The sequence below is a fragment of the Ursus arctos genome, unplaced genomic scaffold (assembly GCF_023065955.2).
Source record: "Ursus arctos isolate Adak ecotype North America unplaced genomic scaffold, UrsArc2.0 scaffold_15, whole genome shotgun sequence".
In the NCBI taxonomy this organism is placed as follows: Eukaryota; Metazoa; Chordata; class Mammalia; order Carnivora; family Ursidae; genus Ursus; species Ursus arctos.
In genome coordinates, this window is record NW_026622819.1 from 6668005 (window position 1) to 6688233 (window position 20229).

The window sequence follows — 20229 nt, forward strand, 5'->3', positions numbered from 1 at the left end:
TATGTGTCTTCCATTTATCCACAAACGTCTAGCATTAAAACCAGTAAGACAGACCATGCAGCTCCTTTTTCTATCATATGGGACCATCCTTCACACCCCCATTCTTGTACCTTTCTATTTTGTATGAACACCAACATCCCAGAGACCATTTACCAGTTACTAACAGCAGGTATGTTGGCTTTTCAGCATACCAAAGTTCCATTCAGACCACTTCCCTTCAGTTCTAGAAGGCTCAAGTGGAAAGAGACTTTCACAAAATCTGTCACAGTCCTATTTCCAAGAAAAGAACATTAAGGCCAAGAGTTGGTCAACGAGTCTCTCATGTGTAGAAACACAGTAGCATTGAATAGTTAGTATACATTTCTTTCGCTAGGCCTCCTCTTTGTGGCTTCCCTGACTAGCACATTTCACCTGTCCTTCAGCATAGTCCCTGACAAAAGAGATAATCAGTAAAGACCTTCTACCCGAGGGCTGCCTACCTTGGGGAAGACCTCTGTGAGCCCAGAGCACGGTGACCAGAGGCACCAAGGGCGCTTCTCAGCAGCCAGGGCTTGGGGCTGACTTTCTGCATGATGCCCCAGACTCCGCTCATTCTGTGGTCTTCCCACCTGGGGCCATTCCCATGCCTCCTGTCCGAGCCGGCTTGTCACCCTGCCCAGTGACACTTCCAACGGGAAGCTGACAGGAGGGTGTTGCTGAGCCCCTGCTGACCCCAGGAGAACCACATCCATCTTTGGAAAACCAAGTCTCCTGGAAGGAACTCACCCAAAACTCTTCACAAATGAACAAATGAGGGAGACAGGCGCCACAGGCTCCCATCACTTTCCTTCTTTTGGGAATAATTATTGAACAAGTGCTATGTGCCGGGACTGACATGGGCTCTGGGGAGAGACACTGTGGTCAAGGCGGCAGACACAGTCCCTGCTGTCACAGGGGTGTAGAGGCAGCTGATTGTAGACGAGTCAGTAAATGACGAACGATACAATTGCAGGAGTTGGAAGTTTCTGAAAGGAATAGTCAAAGTGAGGAAAGAAACACTGACTGAGAACCCCTGCACTAGATACAAGTTTTTCAAACTCCAGCCGCTTTTATTTTTGCTCATGAAACTCCTACTCCAGTGGCCTCCACTGAGAACCTCAAATACCCAAGCTTACTGCTGCCTTAGGGTTTCTCTCTGAGTGTTTCTCATTCCCAGTGTGCCCCCCAGAAATCTCAAGGTCAGCTCTTCCTAATGTGGTTCTCAAACGAAAGGTGACCTCCTCAGAGAGGGGAGCCCCTTTTCCACAGAAAGTAGTCGCCCAATGTTGTCTCTCACAGCACCCTGTTTCCTTCATTGTTCTGAGAGGTCCAGAAACAAATGGTAAGACCTCTATTTCTTACCCAGGCTTGGTTAAAATTCTAGTTGAAACTGTAAACAGAAAGCAGTTATTATTTTTTTTTTAAATCTTGAGGGAAGCTAGGTGTAAAAGCTATCAAGGTTCAATTTCAAGAAATAGAGTGGACTAAATATATTTGACTAAGTGCTAACCCTCTTTAAATATTCATTAAAACCACAGTATAACAAGATGACATCTCATTACCAATAAACAGAAACAAACTAAAGTAACTCTGAGCGATGGAAGGGAGGTGAAGAGTCCCGATGTGGGTTGTGCATAACCACAGGTGTTAGTGATACAACCACTTGTTAAAGGGTTTGGTGTTACCCGGTCCGGTTGAAGGGAAACAAAGCCTACAACCCGGCCATCCTCCTAGGTAGATAGCCTGGCCAATTTTGCACCCCTGCACGAGATCACATGGGCATTGGGGAGGCAAAAACAAACGAAAATGGCGAATGACCTGAATTATCAGTAAAATAGAAAAAAATACAAATGTTTTTTATTTCTTCATGTATGAAATTCTATAGAGGACTGATTATAGCTTTACACATCAACATGCATAGTCTCACAAATGTAATATCGAAGGAAGAAAGCAAATCCCAAGAGAATATGTGTGTAAAATTCAAAAACCTTCAAATATTGTTTAGCTACATAAACCTACAAGATACATATATTATATGACTACCAGGTCCTGACAGTTAAACAACAGACACACACAAAAAAACATAAAATTCAGAATGGTGGCTCCCTCCAGAGGCAGAAAAGGAGATAAGACTGGGGAGTCACAGAAGGCTTCTGGGGTGGGGGGATTTTCCATCCATTGGGCTGGATGGATGGTATGTGAGCTTGTATTATGTTAATGTATTATTTGCATATGAAATTTATATAATTTTTTTTTAATTTAGGAAACATTTCACAATGAAAATGGGAACTGGAAAAAGAGAAACCAATGGAAGAGCTTTTAGAATACAAAATGCTGAGTTAACCATTAAATTTATATGGCTTGGTAAGGACACACAGAGACTAACAGTTTTCATAACAAAACACATTAAATTCCTAGTTTCTCTGTATCTTGTTTTTTTGTTGCTGTTATTAATTAATTTTGTAAAGTTTATTTTATTTAAAAACAAATAAAAAAACCAAGTCCTGTTTTCATTATAGGCTTTTGGTTTAAAGGTAGTATTTTCTTTTAAATTGAGATATCATTGACATATAACATTATACTAGCTTCAGGCATGGAATATGATTATTTGTACATATTGCAAAATAATCACTGAAATAAGTCTAGTTCACATCTGTTACCACACATGGTTAAAAAATTTTTTATTGTGAGGAGAACTTGTAAGATCTATTCCCTTAGCAACTTTCAAATATATAATACAGTATTATTGACTATAGTCACCATGCTGTAATTCATATTGCCATGACTTATTTATTTTATAACTGGAGGTTTGTACCTTTTGACCACCTTCACCCATTCACCGACACCTCCACCCCCTTGCTTCTGGAAACCACCAATCTGTTCTCTGTATCCATGATTTTTTTTTTTTTTTTAGATTTAGATCATATGATAGTTATCTTTCTCTGTCTTATTTCGTATAGCATAATGTCCTTAAGATCCATCCATGTTGTCATAAAAGGCAAATTTCATTATTTTTATAACTGAATAATATTTCCATTGTGTGCATTATATATACATATATATATACACCATATTTTATTTATTATCATTATGTACCCTTATTTTTTAAAACATTTTATTTATTTATTTGACAAAGAGAAAGAAAGAGCACAAGCAGGGGGAGCAGCAGGCAGAGGGAGAAGGAGAAGCAGGCCCCCTCACAGAGCAGGGAGCCCAATGCAGAACTTGATCCCAGGACCCTGGGATCATGACCTGAGCCAGAGGCAGATGCTTAATCGACTGAGCCAGCCAGGTGCCCTTCTTGTTTTTATAATGCTGAAATTCTGTCTATATCTTTTACAAAAAAATAAAGAAATTTCCTATAATATTGTAAGGTTAATTTTAAACTTTTTTTTTTTTTAAAGAGATCGAGAGAGAGAGAGAGAGAGAGAGAGAGAGAGAGCAAGAGCAGGGGGTGGGGGCAGACGGAGAAGAAGAGAGAGAATCTTAAGCAGGCTCCATGTCCAGCATGGAGCCTGACACGGGCTGGGTCTCACGACTCTGAGCTCATGACCTGAGCCGAAATCAAGAGTCGGATGCTTAACCGACTGAGTCACCCAGGTGCCCCTTTAAGTTTAATTTTAGTATATCTAACACTGCTCTGTAGACTAGAACTGCTGATTTGTAACATCAATGTTGTGGAGCAATTTTGCACAAACGCTTGTCATGGAGAAGTCTATTTATTCTCTTAAATTTATGAGCTGCTTGCCTTAGAGTTCATCTTGATTACCAGCCTTCTCACTGAGAAGAGAGAATGGTTTCTCCACTCTAGTTAAAATGAATTCAATCAGCTAAGTAATAGGCATTTACATTTTTCAAAAATAGGTAACTAACTATATCAGATTACCTGCAAGGTGCAGTATGAGCTCCAGACCCTCTAGAGCTCTGATCTAATGTCTTCGTGTTTCCGTACTTGCTTATTTTCTTCTTTCCACCCTTCATAGGGTGTAAGCATTATGAGAGGAAGCTTCTCCTATAACAAAGCTCTCTGAATAGGATCTAGCTCCTAGTGAGTGTTAATAAACACCTGCTGAATACCGGAATAAAAACCTCTTCAGACATATTATAGGCACTGGGTGTATCTCAAGGAAGTCAAGTAAAACCCAAGTCTAAGCTTGCTACACACAGTGATTTTTTTTTTTTAAATCATTATCAGTGCGAAAATTTCAATGAATTCCCTGGTTCCTCTTGAACTTTCCCCATGAATAAAAGATGATGTTTCTGATATTCTTAATTGGAAGGACTGTAATTTTTCCATTACCTTCCTAAGTAGTCAATGGCAATTATTGTTGGTGCCAAATATCAAACAGTATATTTTTATAGTTATTGCTGCCATGAGCCTAGCCTTACATGTTATTTTATCAATATTTTCCCATACATTTCTACTAATTTTCCTTGTGGGAATGGCTGCTGATTCTTTGTTACCAGCGTCAGAGAAGATGGCATTAGCTCTTGAATCACACCTGAGCTTGGAAGGTCCACCTTGCTCAATTCCCCTAGTTCAGACACTAACCAATGAATGACCCATGAGAGCTTTGAGAGAAAGAAGCAGAAGCTACCAGGGATAAGAGAAATCACAAAGGACTTCCACAAAGGGCATTAAAATAAATCAAAATGGGCATTTTAAAATGCTTTTGGTGGACAAAATGGCAGGAGTTGCCATGGCTGAGCACGGCAGCTGCCCTGGGGCTTTGGAGCCACTGAACAGGTAAATGAGCAGAATGAGGATGGAAATTGTCAATAGAGAAAGTGCTGAGGTGTTAGAATGGCAAAATTAGAAGGTTCAGGATGAGAAAGCAGATGTTGGGTAGACAATTAGTCATAAACCTGGTTAATGTCTACCATGTGATGTTTGGACACACGCATGCACCATCACCACAACCAAGGTAATAAAGGTACCATGGGTGTGTACATGTGTCCAAACTCCTCAAAATGTATACATTAACTATGTGCAAGGTTTTTTGTATATGAATTGTATACCTCAGAACAGCTGTGAAGAAAAGAGATTTGGGGGGCGCCTGGGTGGCACAGCGGTTAAGCGTCTGCCTTCGGCTCAGCGCGTGATCCCGGCGTTATGGGATCGAGCCCCACATCAGGCTCCTCTGCTATGAGCCTGCTTCTTCCTCTCCCACTCCCCCTGCTTGTGTTCCCTCTCTCGCTGGCTGTCTCTATCTCTGTCGAATAAATAAATAAAATCTTAAAAAAAAAAAAAGAGAGAGAGATTTGGGCAAAAAAACCCCTGCTTTACAATGGAAAATACTACATAAATTATCATCCTCTTTCTCTATACCTGGTTCATTGAGAGTGATAGAGTAGAGGGAAGGGAAGACTATGATAGTTTGGGGTGTCTTTCTGGGTGGAGGCAGAGGCCCCTGCCTAGTAGAGTGAACTGTGTGGAATTAGTCTCAGGAACATCTATCTTATATTCTAAATTTTTTCTTAGCACTAATAATGAACATGATTCTTTACAGTAATATTTTAAAAACTAAAAATTGTGTATTTTAGTTGTAGAATATTCATAGGATTTGACTCATTTAATAACAGACAACTGAATTAACTATACTAATTGTTATAAGTGAATTGTTTCCCCCTAAGTTCATATTTTGAAGTCCTAAACTCTAGTACCTCAGAATGTGATCTTATTTGGTAGAGGGGCTTTACAGAATTGAGTTAAGATGAGGTCATTAGGACAGGTCCTAATCTAGGACTTGTTCCTTCTAAGAAGGGAAAATTTGATATAGGGACAACCCCATGTGAGCATGAAGATGAGCATCTGCAAGCCAAGGCGAGAGACCTGGACTAGATCCTTCACTCACAACCCTCAGAAGGAACCAATTCTGCCCACATCTTAGTTTTAGACTTCTTTTTTTTTTTTTGTAACTTTTTATTACGTTAGTCACCATACAGTACATCCTTAGTTTTTGATGTAGTGTTCCATGATTCATTATTTGCATATAACACCCAGTGCACCACGCAATACGTGCCCTCCTTAATACCCATTCACCAGCCTATCCCATTTCCCCAACTCCCTCCCCTCTGAAGCCCTCAGTTTATTTCCCAGAGTCCATGGTCTCTTGTGGTTCATTCCCCCTTCTGTTTACCCCCCCTTCATTCTTCCCTTCCTTCTCCTACCGATCTCCCTGCTATTTCTTATGTTCCATAAATGAGTGAAACGATATGATAATTGTCTTTCTCTGCTTGACTTATTTCCCTTGGCATAATCTCCTCCAGTTCCCTCCATGTTGCTGCAAATGTTGGGTAATCGTTTTTTCTGATGGCTGAGTAATATTCCGTTGTATATATGGACCACATCTTCTTTATCCAGTCATCTGTTGAAGGGCATCTCGGCTCCTTCCATGATTTAGCTATTGTGGACAATGCTGCTATGAACATTGGGGTGCATATGGCCCTTCTTTTCACTACATCTGTATCTTTGGGGTAAATACCCAGTAGTGCAATTCCTGGGTCATAGGGTAGCTCTATTTTTAACTTTTGGAGTGACCTCCACACTGTTTTCCAAAGTGGCTGTACCAACTTGCATTCCCACCAACAGGGTAAGAGGGTTCCCCTTTCTCAACATCCTCTACAACATTTGTTGTTTCCTGCCTTGTCAATTTTTGACATTCTAACTGGCGTAAGGTGGTATCTCAATGTGGTTTTGATTTGAGTTTCCCTGATGGCTAATGATTTTGAACATTTTTTCATGTGTCTGTTAGCCATTTGTATGTCTTCATTGGAAAAGTGTCTGTTCATGTCTTCTGCCCATTTTTTGATTTGATTATTTGTTTCTCATGTACTGAGTTTGAGAAGTTCTTTAGAGATCTTGGATACCAGCCTTTTATCTGTAGTGTCATTAGCAAATCTCTTCTCCCATTCTGTGGGTTGCTTCTTTGTTTTGATGACTGTTTCCTTGGCTGTGCAGAAACTTTCAGACTTCTAATCCCCAAAACTATGAGATAAGAAATTTGTGTTAAGCCACCCAATTTGTAGTATCTATTGCAGCAGCCCTCAAAAACTAATACATCAACAATATTTCCTGCAGAAAGACCTTTGCTTCATAAAATTACATTTGTATAGGTTGTGACTTAAAAGAGCTATAATGCATTTTGTAATATTTACCAAGTTCATAAAAAATGTGGAGTCCATTGTGATCATTCTCTAAATGGTCACCTAGCAAATTAGGAAGCTTTCGATTTTGAACTGGTATTTCCATTTTTTTCTGGATTATATTGCTATAATCCCCCAAAATGAAATAATTTGGTATAAATCTAACAAAATATGTATAAAATCTATATGCAAAAAATTACAATACTCTGATGCAAGAAATCAAAGGAGAATTAAACAAATGCAGAGATATTCTATGTTCACAGATAGAACTCATACTCACACTCAATATTGTCAGGATGTCCCTTCTTTCCAACTTGATCTATAGATTCAATGCAATCCCAATCAAAATACCAGCAACAAACAGATATCAGCAAATAGATTCTAAAATTATGTGGAGAGGCAAAAGACTCAGAATAGATAATATGATATTGAAGGAGAAGAACAAAATTGGCGAATTGACACTACCCAACTTCAAGCCTTACAATAGAGCTACAGTAATCAAGACATGTGATATTGGTGAAACAATAGAAAAATAGATCACTGTAACAGAATAGGGTACCCAAAAATCGACCCAAGTAAATTTAATCAGCTTATCTTTGACAAAAGACTAGAGCAAAACAATGAGCAAAGATGGTCTTTCAATAAATAGTGCCGGAAGAAATTACATCCATATACAGAAAAATCAACCTAGACGCAGACTTCACACCCTTCACAAAAATTAATTCAAAATAGATCATAGTCTTCAATGTAAAATGCTAAGCAATAAAACTGCCAGAAGAGAACATAGGAAACAACATAGGTGACCGTGAGTACTGTGAGGACTTTATAGACCAAACACCAAAGGCATGAGCCATGAAAGACATAACTGATAATATGGACTTCATTAAAATTAAAAACAATGCCAAGAAAATAAGAAGACAAGCCACAGATCGAAAAAAAGATTTCTAAATCTGATGAAGGACCATTACCCAAAATATACAAAGAACTCCTAAAACTCAACAATAAGGAAACAACTCAATTAAAATTGGGCCAAAGACCTTAACAGACACCTCACCAAAGAAGAAGCAGATGGCAACTAAGCATTTGAAAAAAATGTTCCACATTATATGTCATCAGTGAAATGAAAAGTATAATAGTAAGATGCTACCACACACCCTTTAGAATGGCCAAAATCTAGAACACTGACACCACCAAATGGTAGTAAGGATATGGAGCAACAAGAACATTCATTAGTGGTAGAAATGCAAAATGGTACCATAACTTTGGAAAACATTTTGACAGTTTCTTACAAAACTCAACATACTCTTATCTTATGCTTCAGAAATCACATTTTTTTTTTAAGATTTTATTTATTTATTTGACAGAGAGAGAGAGAGACAGCCAGCAAGAGAGGGAACACAGGCAGGAGGAGTGGGAGAGGAAGAAGCAGGCTCCCAGCAGAGGAGCCTGATGTGGGGCTCGATCCCAGGACCCCAGAATCATGCCCTGAGCTAAAGGCAGACACTTAATGACTGAGCCACCCAGGTGATCCCAGAAATCACACTTCTTGGTATTTACTCAAAGGAGTTGAAAACTTATGTCCACACAAATACCTATACTTGAAAGTTTATAGCAGCTTTATTCATAATTGCCCAAACATGGAAGCAACCAACATGTCCTTCAGTAGGTGAATGGATAAATACACTATGGTACGACCAGACAATGGAATATTCTTCAGCACTAAAAAGAAATGAGCTGTCAAGCCATGAAAAGACGTAAAGAAACCTGAAATGCATGTTATTATCTGAGAGAAGCCAATCTGAAAAGGCTACTTACTGTATGATTCCACCTATGTAACACTCTGGAAAAGTTAAAATCATCGAGACAGGAAAAATATCAGTGGTTGCCAGGGGTTGGGGGGGAAGGATGAATAAGAAGAGCCCAGAGGATTTTTAGGGCAGTGAAAATACTCTGTGTGATATGATTACGATGGATACATGGCATTCAACATCTGTCCAAACTCGTGGAATATACACCAGGAGTGAACTATAACATAAACTATGGACTCGGATTGATTATGATGAGTCAGTGTAGATTCCTCAATTATAACAAATGTACCACTCTGGCAGGCTATATTTTCTTTCTTTCTTTCTTTCTTCCTTCCTTCCTTCCTTCCTTCCTTCCTTCCTTCCTTCCTTCCTTCCTTTCTTTCTTTCTTTCTTTCTTTCTTTCTTTCTTTCTTTCTTTCTAGAGAAAGCATAGCTTAATGAGCAGGGAGTAGGGAAGTAGGGGGTGGGGGAAGGGGCAGAAGAAGGGAGAGAGAGAGAGAGAGATTCCCTAGCAGGCTCCACACCCAGCATGGACCCTGACACGGGGCTCGATCCTACGACACAGAGATCACCACCCAAGCCAAAATCAACTGACCCACAGTCAACCAATTGAACCACCCATGCCCCTCTCTGGTGGGCAGTGTTTTTAACGAGGGAGTTTATGCATATGTGAGAGGAAGGGAATGTGGGAAATTTATATATATTCTCCCGAGTTTTTCTGTGAAACTTAAACTGATCTGAAAAATAAATTGTTAATTTTTAAAAAATGCACTGAGAGCCTTGATAAAATTCTTTGTCAATAAGAGTAAAGCTAAATGGAATCACAGAAATTGTTTCCAAGCAATGTTTTCGGTTCTTACTACATTGGAAAATGCCATATTTCATATTCTGTCCTTTCCACATGTAATATTATAGTCAGTACTGAGGCTATTCATGGTCATGGCCATCAAATTGAATTTCTATCAAAAATCCCTTATTTTATAATTGGCATCTGTTTCTTCCATCTCTGCAGTATTTTTGATAGAAATCTCTAACTGTAGTGTTGGTTTCATCTGCCATCTATTGAGTGTCTTGTTTGTGCAAAATGTTTTGTATATTTTGCTCCAACTGCTAATTTGTGTTTCACTCAATCCATTTCAACATCTAGGGAAAGCAGTTTGAACCCCTGCTTTTCCAGGATGAAATATAAAACCTGAATCTGCCAGAAGCTCACACAGGGCCTCTGACAACAGTTACAGAACTTCTACTTGGAACAACTTTCACGTCTGACGTGCATTGCCCTCTCCCTAAAATACGTAATGTAAGTATAGCAGCAGTCCTGTGTCTAATATGTCGATTCTCATTCTGTGTTACTGCTTTCCCTTATGTGATTCAAAATACATCACCCACAAGGAGGGCCTGGGAGGTCCAGTTGGTTAAGTGTCAGCTCTAGATTTCGGCTCAGATCATGATCTCGGGGTTGTGGGATCAAGCCCCATGTCAGCTCCAAGCTCAGTGGGAACTCTGCTTGAGATTCTCTCTCTCTCTGCCCCTCCCCTGTGCTCTCTCTCTAAAATAAATAAATCTTTAAATACATCTTAAATATATATAAAATATGTATCATACCCAAGCCTAATTTTATTTGTCAGTGGCTACTAATTCTTTGCATTCTACTGTCTATGCCTGCAATTAATTATTTATTTCAACAAAGCATGTATATGCTAAGGGTATTCATTAATATACAGAGACATTCTACATATTATTCAATCAGCTTAGCACTGGGAATAGCTACCACTATATTGAAGTAACTAAATAGAAGTCTTCTTTTATATTCATTGAGGTCAATACAAGATGGATGGGAAGAACCAGCATGGTTAATACTGTCCTACTTAACCAAGTAGATGTGATTGTGCCTAGGAAAATATTAATAGAGTGTATCTATTGGAAACGGATTTAGGGTGGTTCTTCCCTCCTCTTTATGATGTTCTGAATTAGGGAAGACATACCAAATCTACCATACACTATTTGGAGAATTCAACACCTAAGAAATTTGCACGGAGGTCAGCCCAAGAGAACAATTTCTATTCTGCTGGATTTTGAGAATTCTGATCTTTAGGATTCTTGCAATAGCTTACTGGGGTTATAGAGCGCTCCTAAGTTTCTTTTTCTAGACATAAATGGTCTTCTTCAAAGAGATTTTTAGCTCAAACATTTCAATAAATTTACTGCAACCATTTGAAAGCAAGTAAAACCCTTGAACATAGATCAAACCTGCAGAAGAGAAGCCAGCCACGGAAGTCTGAATGAGGTTAAAACCTGCTCTTAACTACAAATACTTGCGAATTTTATTCCCTCACCTAGCACAGAGCAGCTCTCAGCGTAGATCGACAAATTTTATTTTATATCTGAGTCACATAAGTGTTCTATAAACTTTGTATCCTCCTTAACAACGTGCTGTCTCGTTGACTGAACCATCCAGTAACACTGGGTGCTTGTGGTCACCCATCTGTGGGGACGGAACAGTCTGACTCTGACCCCAGGCCTGCTCCTAAGGTTCCAAGACCTCCTGCAAATCCTTTAATTCTTCTGAGCCCTGGTTTTTACATGTGCATGATAACACAACCATTTGATGATTATACAACTATGTGTTAGTAATACAACTATATTCAATAGGCATTGTCATTCTCTTTTATAGGTGAGCACCTGAGTCCCTGAGAGGCTGTCTGCCTAATAAAGTTGCAGGGCTGGGACTGGACCCTCCTTCTCCTCATCTGGGAGTTTGGTACGGTGCTATCTTGGCCTCTTAGACTAACCCAATCAGTATCAGCCCCAGACTTCTTATAGAAAATTCAGTACACAGTGTCCTTGGTGGACCTTAGAGTATTATCCATGCTTTATAAACCGATGGTGACAGATGTGATTGAGTCTCCTTAAGAGCAGGCACAAGGGTCGGAGGATGAATCCTGCTCAGGCAGGCTGCCCCTCTTCCACAGGACACAATGAGCAGGACACTTGGATAGAGTTTTCTATCATTCTGTCTACATGTAAGCAGAGCAACTTTTTTACTGAAAGAAAGCAGTGGCCACGTAGACACAAGACCCGCGAGCTGAGGCTTTCCAACAATGTAAATAAATATATGCTTCCTATTTTCACAGCAGTGCTGATACTACAGCCCATCTTAGTAATTCATGCATTTACAAATCTTAAATTCTTCATACTAATGAAATTCATGACTTTGTCTTATTTGTGTGGCCTTGCAAATGTTCTCATGCACCTTGGGTCTTGATTATTCTAAAATCCTCTGGCTTTTGCTATTATCCACAAAATTAGCAGTGGGTTATCTTGTATTAGTTTAAAATTGATCTGCATTGTTTGTTAATTGATTTCTGTCTGAGCCTTATCGCTGAAATCATGCCAAAAATCTCTCCAGAAGATTAAGGAGACTAGAAGAATATTCCCATCTTTGACTGGGACAAGCTTATAAGCAAACCTTCACCAGCCTCACCATCTTGCCTTGCTCACCCAAGAGCAGGATCAGGAAAAGAGTCTGGAATTTTCTTACTGCAATTCCAGTTCAGAAAATTCTTGGGTTAATGGTGATGTGGGGCAAGAAGAAGCTATTAGCAAAAGAAAAGAAAGGATTGTTTCAGGTGCAGTCACATATCTGGGATAGGTTGATACTGTAATAAAGTCTTAGTTGGCTGTTGTGGGGGGCAAATGGCTCCAGCTTGGAGATTAATATCTGTGTGTGTTTGTGTGTGTATAATATATATGTATATTATATATTATATATATATATATATATATTTTTTTTTTTTCTTTATCAACACTGGTGACCAAGATGGCCTCAACTTTTCTTTCAGCTTGACTAAAGATAGATGTGCTTTTTCCTAACTCCAGGTCTGACCTCCCTTTTCCTAAAGCATTTGCATTTGAAGGCTGGTAATTGTAAATTATTTCTCTGACTCTTTGAGATGTAAAATTTTTTAAGTCTCCTGCAAGTTTTGCAATGCAGGAACACTTTTCTCAGGGACCTGGGAAGCACATTCTCAAATGTAGTCCTCTGCCTCCCGCTCCCAGCCTCTGTGGGAGGGGAGGAGCCTAATTTAGGCAGGCTCCTAGTTCCACCTTGCCAAATCACCTCTCCTTGAAGATAGAAGCAAGTGTATTGGAACCTCTCCCAGTTTCCTCCCTCTCCTACCCTTCCCAGAGGCCACAGCCCTCAGGAGCCCAGGCACTGTTTCTGGTGTCACTGAGGAGGAGGAGAAAGAGATGCAGCCCGCAGAGCCAGGTGACAGTGATGGGTCCTGAGCAATGTCCACATCCGGCTGCGTCAGAATAGCAGGACTCCCCGCGCTGGCAGAGGAGGGGCTGGAGGTGGGACCTCTGCCCGCCTGCACCCCCTCCTTTGTCTCTTGTTCTCCAAGGACCCTTTGGAGAGATGCAGTGGGAGGCTGTCCCTTCCAGAGCAGCGCCACCTAGAAACCTGCGTCCCCTAGGTGTGGGCCTCGGGTCACCAGGGGGGGCTAAGCAACCCCAATTCCTTGAGAAGACAGCTCCTGGGAAGGGGCGGCTGACTTCCTGTCGATTTGCATTTGGGCAAGTTGATTAGATGGGGACCAATGTCGAGATATTGTTCCTGGACTGAGGTCCAGTCTGGGATTCTCTGCCTCTTAGAATAGACCTGAGCGGGGGCCCAGCTCCACAACGTCCAGTCGAATCTGTGTGCTTCTCTCCGCCCTCGGGCCCTTCAGAACAACGGAGAGGCTGCCCTTAGCCTGGAGGAGGAATCCCAGGGGAGGCCCGTGCAATTCCACAGTCGCCCGACAGGGGGCGGTGCTGCGGGACCCAGGCCCGCGCAGGTCCCCTGGGCTCCTCGGCTCTGCTTCCGGCCGCCTGGCATCTGTGCGCAGCCATCGCCAACTTGGGGCGGGAAGCTGGGCTTTTCCAGCACTGAACACGGTGGTCCCCAGGGTCGCGCTGGAGTCCTGGCCCTGGGAGAAAGCTCCCACGTGGGCAAAACTCTCCTCCTTTCCCGATTCATTTCTGAGGCTTTAACATTCTTCCGTCAAGTCCTTTGACGTTCGTCCGCCATCGGCGTCGGTGTGAGTCACAGGACACAACGGAAGCACGTGAACAAAGTGCGGTGTTTGCAGCAGGAGCTCCTGTTCCGTCCTCGGGATAAGCAGGGCAAGAGAAGCACTCGTGCCTCCTCCACTGATGTTGCCTCGGCGGACCCCACAGAGAGCGTGTCTCCTTGGCCCACCTCGACTCCAGGGGCCACTCTCGGCACCTGTGAGAGTTTTCTCGTGTGACGACCTGCCCCCACTCTGGCTACCTCGAGCACAGGGGACATTTGCTGGCATGATTCAGGGTAGCCGGACAGGTGATTTTCAGAAGGTCCGGAGCCAGCAAACACAGGTCCTGGGAAGTGAGACACGATCACCTTCAGGGTACGGAGTTTCAGATGTTTTATCCTTGATTCTCTCTCCCAGTCAAGATTCAAGCTCCAGCACAGAGAGATTCTGGTTGGTCTGGTTTGGGTCATGTCTACCTCCCTTGATGGGGCCAGAGCTTAGGGAGGAGGCAGTCGGATAGATAATCTCGCTGTATATGTTGTAGGAAAATAAAAATCCCGGCGAGAGACCAAGTGACACTTGGAGAAGTAGGAGAACTTGGATTTATCTTATGCCAGCAGACCCAGATGAACTGTGAACAAAATTCTGGGCCCTGGGCAACGGGGTTACAGGGCTTTTATAGGGGAGTGCAGGCAGTCAGGCTCCAAGGGCTATGCTGACTGCTGGTAGGTGGGTTTGAACTGGGGGAGTGGGGGCTGCTTTAGGTGGGAACAGTAGCGCAGGGGGCCTGTGGTGGGAAGCCTGTTTACAGAAGCAGAAAGGGCTGCTTATCTCTTGCTCCCAGTAGGGCTTCTGGTTATCTCTGGTTTATTGTTAGTAACTTTCCATCTTCTGGGGCCTCCTGGCCTGGGCCTGCTCTGGGTAATTTTCCTCTTCAATTTAATCTGAAAATTATCTAAGAACCCCTTCAGTTTCATGAAAAGTGGAGTAGGTTGTTCATCTTAAAAAGGGCTTAGGGAAACTGAGGCATAATGACCAAAGACAAGGTGAAGGTGTCACTGCCCTAAAACAGTAAATACCCATGACTGAAAAAATTTAACCATTATCCCAAAAAGGTAAGTACTGACATCAGCCCTTTTTGAGGGAGAGCGCAAACGCTAGCATGGAGGGGTGGGGGAGGAGAGGAGAGGGAGAGAATCTTAGGCAGGCTCCAAGCTCGGTGCAGAACCTGACATGGGGCTCCATCTCACACCCCTGAGTTCATGACCTGAGCCAAAATCAAGAGTCGGATGGATGCTTAACCAACTGAGCCACCCGGGCGCTCTCTCAGTCCTTTCTGGTTCTAGTTGTGGTAAATGATTTTCTACATTCTACTGGACCCCAGAGTGGGAAATATGGCAGAGAATGGGAATTCTAATATGTGGATTTGGTTTTCTGTCCTTGTCTAAGAGCCTTGGAGTCCTTTTAAAGGACAAGGATTCCTTAATGAAGAAGGAATGTCACAGCACTCTCATTGCCTCTTGCCTTGGATCTCTCATTATGATATATTTTTGATTCCAAAACCAATGTCCTTCCAAATCATGAATTCTGGAAGACAGTATGTACAGATCCCATGTTGACCACATTACGCTGCCAGTGGTTCAGGCTCTACAAGTTCTAATGGAACCTTTACTCAGTACCAGGCCCAGAAAATCCTCCGCAGTTGCACACATGACCGAGATCTAGACCACACCTCTGAGGGGCGTGTTGTCAAGGGGCTCCGTCAAGGGAGCAATTTCTCCTGGGATCAGTTAACTGGGCTGAGTTCCAAGGCCACAGGCGCTGCCTCCCACCGGCTGCAAACCTCCCTCCCGTGAGTCTCCAGGAATCCAGAGGAAGGTGTTTCCATGGGTCATTGAAAATCTGCCACCTCTTCTGAGAGTTTTCTAGAACTCTCCTTCTCCTCAGTGCAGTCTGTGAATGTGGACTGCTCCGTACATATGGCGCAGGATTAAGTGTAATTTCTACACCGTGATTAAAATTTTAGGACAAATGGGTGATCAGTGTTGAATGGTACATCAACTCCACGATTCATCAGAGTCCTGCTTCCCGTCTCTCTCCTATTGTATCAGAAATTTATATTGTAATAGGTACAACTGTAATAGTTACACTGGGGATGATGCCAAAATACCTGAACTTTGTTGTAATGAAACCACATTTTTAAAAGACTTCTTTGTGTTTTTTTTTTTCTTTTTTCAAGTTTGTATTTAAATTCCAGTTAGTTAACATACAGTGTAATACTGGTTTCAGGAGTAGAATTTAGTGATTTATCACTTCCGTACAATACCCAGCGCTCATCACAAGTGCCACAAATGAAGAAGGGCACCATCCCCCACCCACATCCCTCCAGCAACCCTCAGTGTGTTCCCTATAGTTAAGAGTCTCTCGTGGCTTGCCTCCCTCTCTTTCCCCCCCCCTTCCCATATGTTCATCTGTTTTGTTTTTTAAATTCCACGTATAAATGAAATCATATGGTATTTGTCTTTCTCTGGCTGACTTGTTTCACTTCCTAGCTCCATCCATGTCCCTTAAGTTATGCTCTACTCGGTGAAGATTGGGGAATATAAAAACTGAAACATCCTTAGCTATTCCTCTTAAGCTTAAGAGAATTTACTCATTTTTCTTTCAAGTTTTGATTTTTGTGTTCGTGTGTGAATTAGCCTAGTCCAGATGCTTCCTAGTTGTAAAATAGATCATTTTATGATAATATTTACATATTTCATTCCTAAAGACAAGCACATTCCAAATGTGTAGGGCGTCCCAATTTGCATTATTTTCTGCATCAGCAGGATTAACCAGAGAGTCCAATTATTCAGCATTCAAAACACATGGCATGGACAACCTCTTAAAAAGGGAAACGGCACATTTTTTTTTGTACAATTGTCTTAACTTTCGTTTTGGGGAAGATGATGATCTTCTATACATGTCTTCTTAAGAAACTGAGGCAGGAGCTACAGCCGTCACTCTGCCTGAACATGCAAATGCTAAGCACAGGCTTGCTGATAAACTGGAATGTGAAAGACATATTCTGTTTTCTTTGCGTTCTAGTGAACAAAGATTCGTAACATAAGAAGAGTGTACAGGACCAGCAATCACGCAGCACAGTTCTGTGGGGCGCATGCGTGTTCAGTACACGACTTGGTACAAAGGAGGTGTAACGAACATGTGGGACACAGTGCTCCGTGTTACGGGAGGAGTTCTGTCCTCCCAGAAGATATTGAAGCCCTGAACCCCAGAATCTGCGATTGTGTCCTTCTATGGAAATAGGATCTTGTCAGGTGTAATCAAATTAAGATGAGGTCATTTGGCTGGGCCCTAACACGATATGACTGGTGTGCTTAGAAGAGGGAAACTCACACACAGACACACACAGACCTGTGATGACACAGCAGGACACTCTTGGTAAAGCCGCAAGCTAAGGAAATTCAAGGATTGACAGTCGCCACCAGCAGATGCCAAAGAGTCAAGGAAGGATTCTTCCCTACAGGTTTCAGAGGGAACATAGCCCTGCTGACACTTTGATTTTGGATGTCTAGCTTCGAGAACTGTAAGACCATAACCTTCTGTCATTTAGGGCATCCAGCGTCTGGTACTCTGTTCCGGCCGCCCAAGGAAATGAATACACCTCATCTTCAAAACCTGCCATTATGCAGAGATCACCAGCTTCAAAGTAGACACCGGGTGTATTTCTGGGGATGCAAATGCAAACACAATGTGGTAGATTTCTTGGAGAAGAGAGTGCACAACAACTATGTGGGTGTTTTGGCACAGCTAAATGACATGATAGCAGATGGAATCCCTAAAAGGCAGCCCTGATTTCCTGCGGTGGTAGACACTGTAAAATAATGACTGTATTGTAAACCTCTTCCCAGACTGTAGGATATTTCAAAAAGATGTAGATTTATAATGATAAAGCCTAACAACAGACCATTATGCAAACTGTAGTTTTAGCTCCTGTATGTATTAAGGAACCATTTCTGGAGGCGGAAAGAGGAAGGGTGGGAGTCCTACATCGTTGCTTCTGTCTCTGCTGCTCTGAAATCTCCTGTAGGTCTCCAAAAGACAGAAATCTTCCTTGTACTTTACGGCTGTCTGGTCTCAAGTCTATATTTCTTGGTGGTAATTGTTCTTCAGTTTTGCACAGCAGTTTCATGAAATTGCTTCTCTTTCAGTCAAAAGTGCTATGTGTTTGATCTTAGGAGAGCATTAGTGGTAACTGGTAAATCAGGGACGTCTGCATTTAAAATTATGTTAAAGACAAGAGCATCTCCTATTCTCTGAGGCTTTTTAAAATTCCAACTATCAGTATGTTTAATTGGAAAGAGAATTTGAGGATAAATCAAACAGTGTAAGGCTTAAGAGATTCTGGCACTATTAGGGGCATTGCTTTAAATTATTGCATGGATTTTTTTTTTTTTTAACCTCACAGTGATGTTATGACAAGTAGATCACAATGAATCAGTCTTTCCACCATATGCTCTCATTATTTAATATTAACATCTGCCCTGGGGTCCTGTAAACTAACCATAAAATTTCCTTCAGGAATAAGAGACTTTAGCCAGCGTTTCTCACCTCATTTTATGCAAATGCATTACATTAAGTACTCTGAAAAAATTGGGAAGGATATGGAATCAACTTCTATGTCTTTCATTGAGTAAATTAAAATTTAATAATTAGAAATATTCTGGGTACTGAACTAACTTCCCTCACTTCTTTCCTTCCTTCCTCTGTCCTCTCCCCCCCACCCTGCCCCCACCTTCCTTCTTTCCCACAGCCAGATCTGGGAAACCTCAAGGAAGGACTTAGATATTATCTTCTTATGCTCCTTCCATTATAAAAGGGAAATATCAGGCCCAGAATACAGTGACTTTTTATGATTATAGAAATAGCATATATATTTAAACTGGGAGTGTCATTTTTAAATACGATCTGGTATTTATTCGGGGTAACCCAGAACACGAAGCATGCTGAAATTTGAGAATGTGACGTGTTGTTTCCTAGAGACCAATAATAGAAAAAAATTTATTCTGAGAACTCCGTGAGGAAACTGAATTGTGGTTAAGTGAATATTTTTTTTTAAAGATTTTATTTATTTGTTCGACAGAGATAGAGACAGCCAGCGAGAGAGGGAACACAAGCAGGGGGAGTGGGAGAGGAAGAAGCAGGCTCATAGCAGAGGAGCCTGACATGGGGCTCGATCCCATAACGCTGGGATCACGCCCTGAGCCGAAGGCAGACGCTCAACCACTGTGCCACCCAGGTGCCCGTTAAGTGAATATTTTTATGTCTATAGTGAAAGCTATACTTTTAGAAAAGCAAACTGCATTTAATGTTGACCAGACAGTATCAAATCAAATGTTGACCAGACAGCATTCGTTAATCTTCTAAGCACCAAGCCAACTTTTACCCAAAATCCTAGAGAATTTACAATGGCTGCACAATGCTGACTGCCCCCTGCCCTACCTGCCCCTGGTGGGCAGGGGGAGGCTGTCAAGCTACATTTCCCAAAGAGGGTGACAATACCACCCCCCGTACTCCATTGCCAAACACCCTCCACCACAAGCACACGGGCTGGTTCGGTTAAACTCTGGCTGGTCACCTGTGGCCATGGGTGACGGTGGCCTTCTCAGACGATGATGTCAGGGGAGTCGTTTGGATTCTCATTTTGCAACCTGTGATTAGAGCACAATATCCATTTGCTACCCGTTTCCATCAGAGCATATGCACAATTCTGTGGGTTTTGTTTGTTTGTTCCCAACCCTGAACATGACTTTTCAAGCTTAGAACAGTTTCACATTGTGCAGAGACACAGAGGAGGGGTCACAACCCTTTAAACTTCTGGGTCTCACGATACAGCATGACCCCTGGCATCATTATTTGATATTTCATGCTCCTTTGGAGTAACTAGAAAATCAATTTAAAAGGTCACAGCAGCATTTAACTTGTGTAAACTATTTTTTGTTATCGCTAATAAATGGCACTGACATATATAAAACATAAATATTTTGAAGAGTTCTGCTTTGCTTTGAGTTACTGTATCCATTTGATAAACCACTGAATTAAATTAGATACACATAAGATGTGAAAAGAAGACAAGAAAGAGGAATTGGGATCTTAGTCCAAACAAAAGCATTTAACTTCATAAAAAATATACAACATAC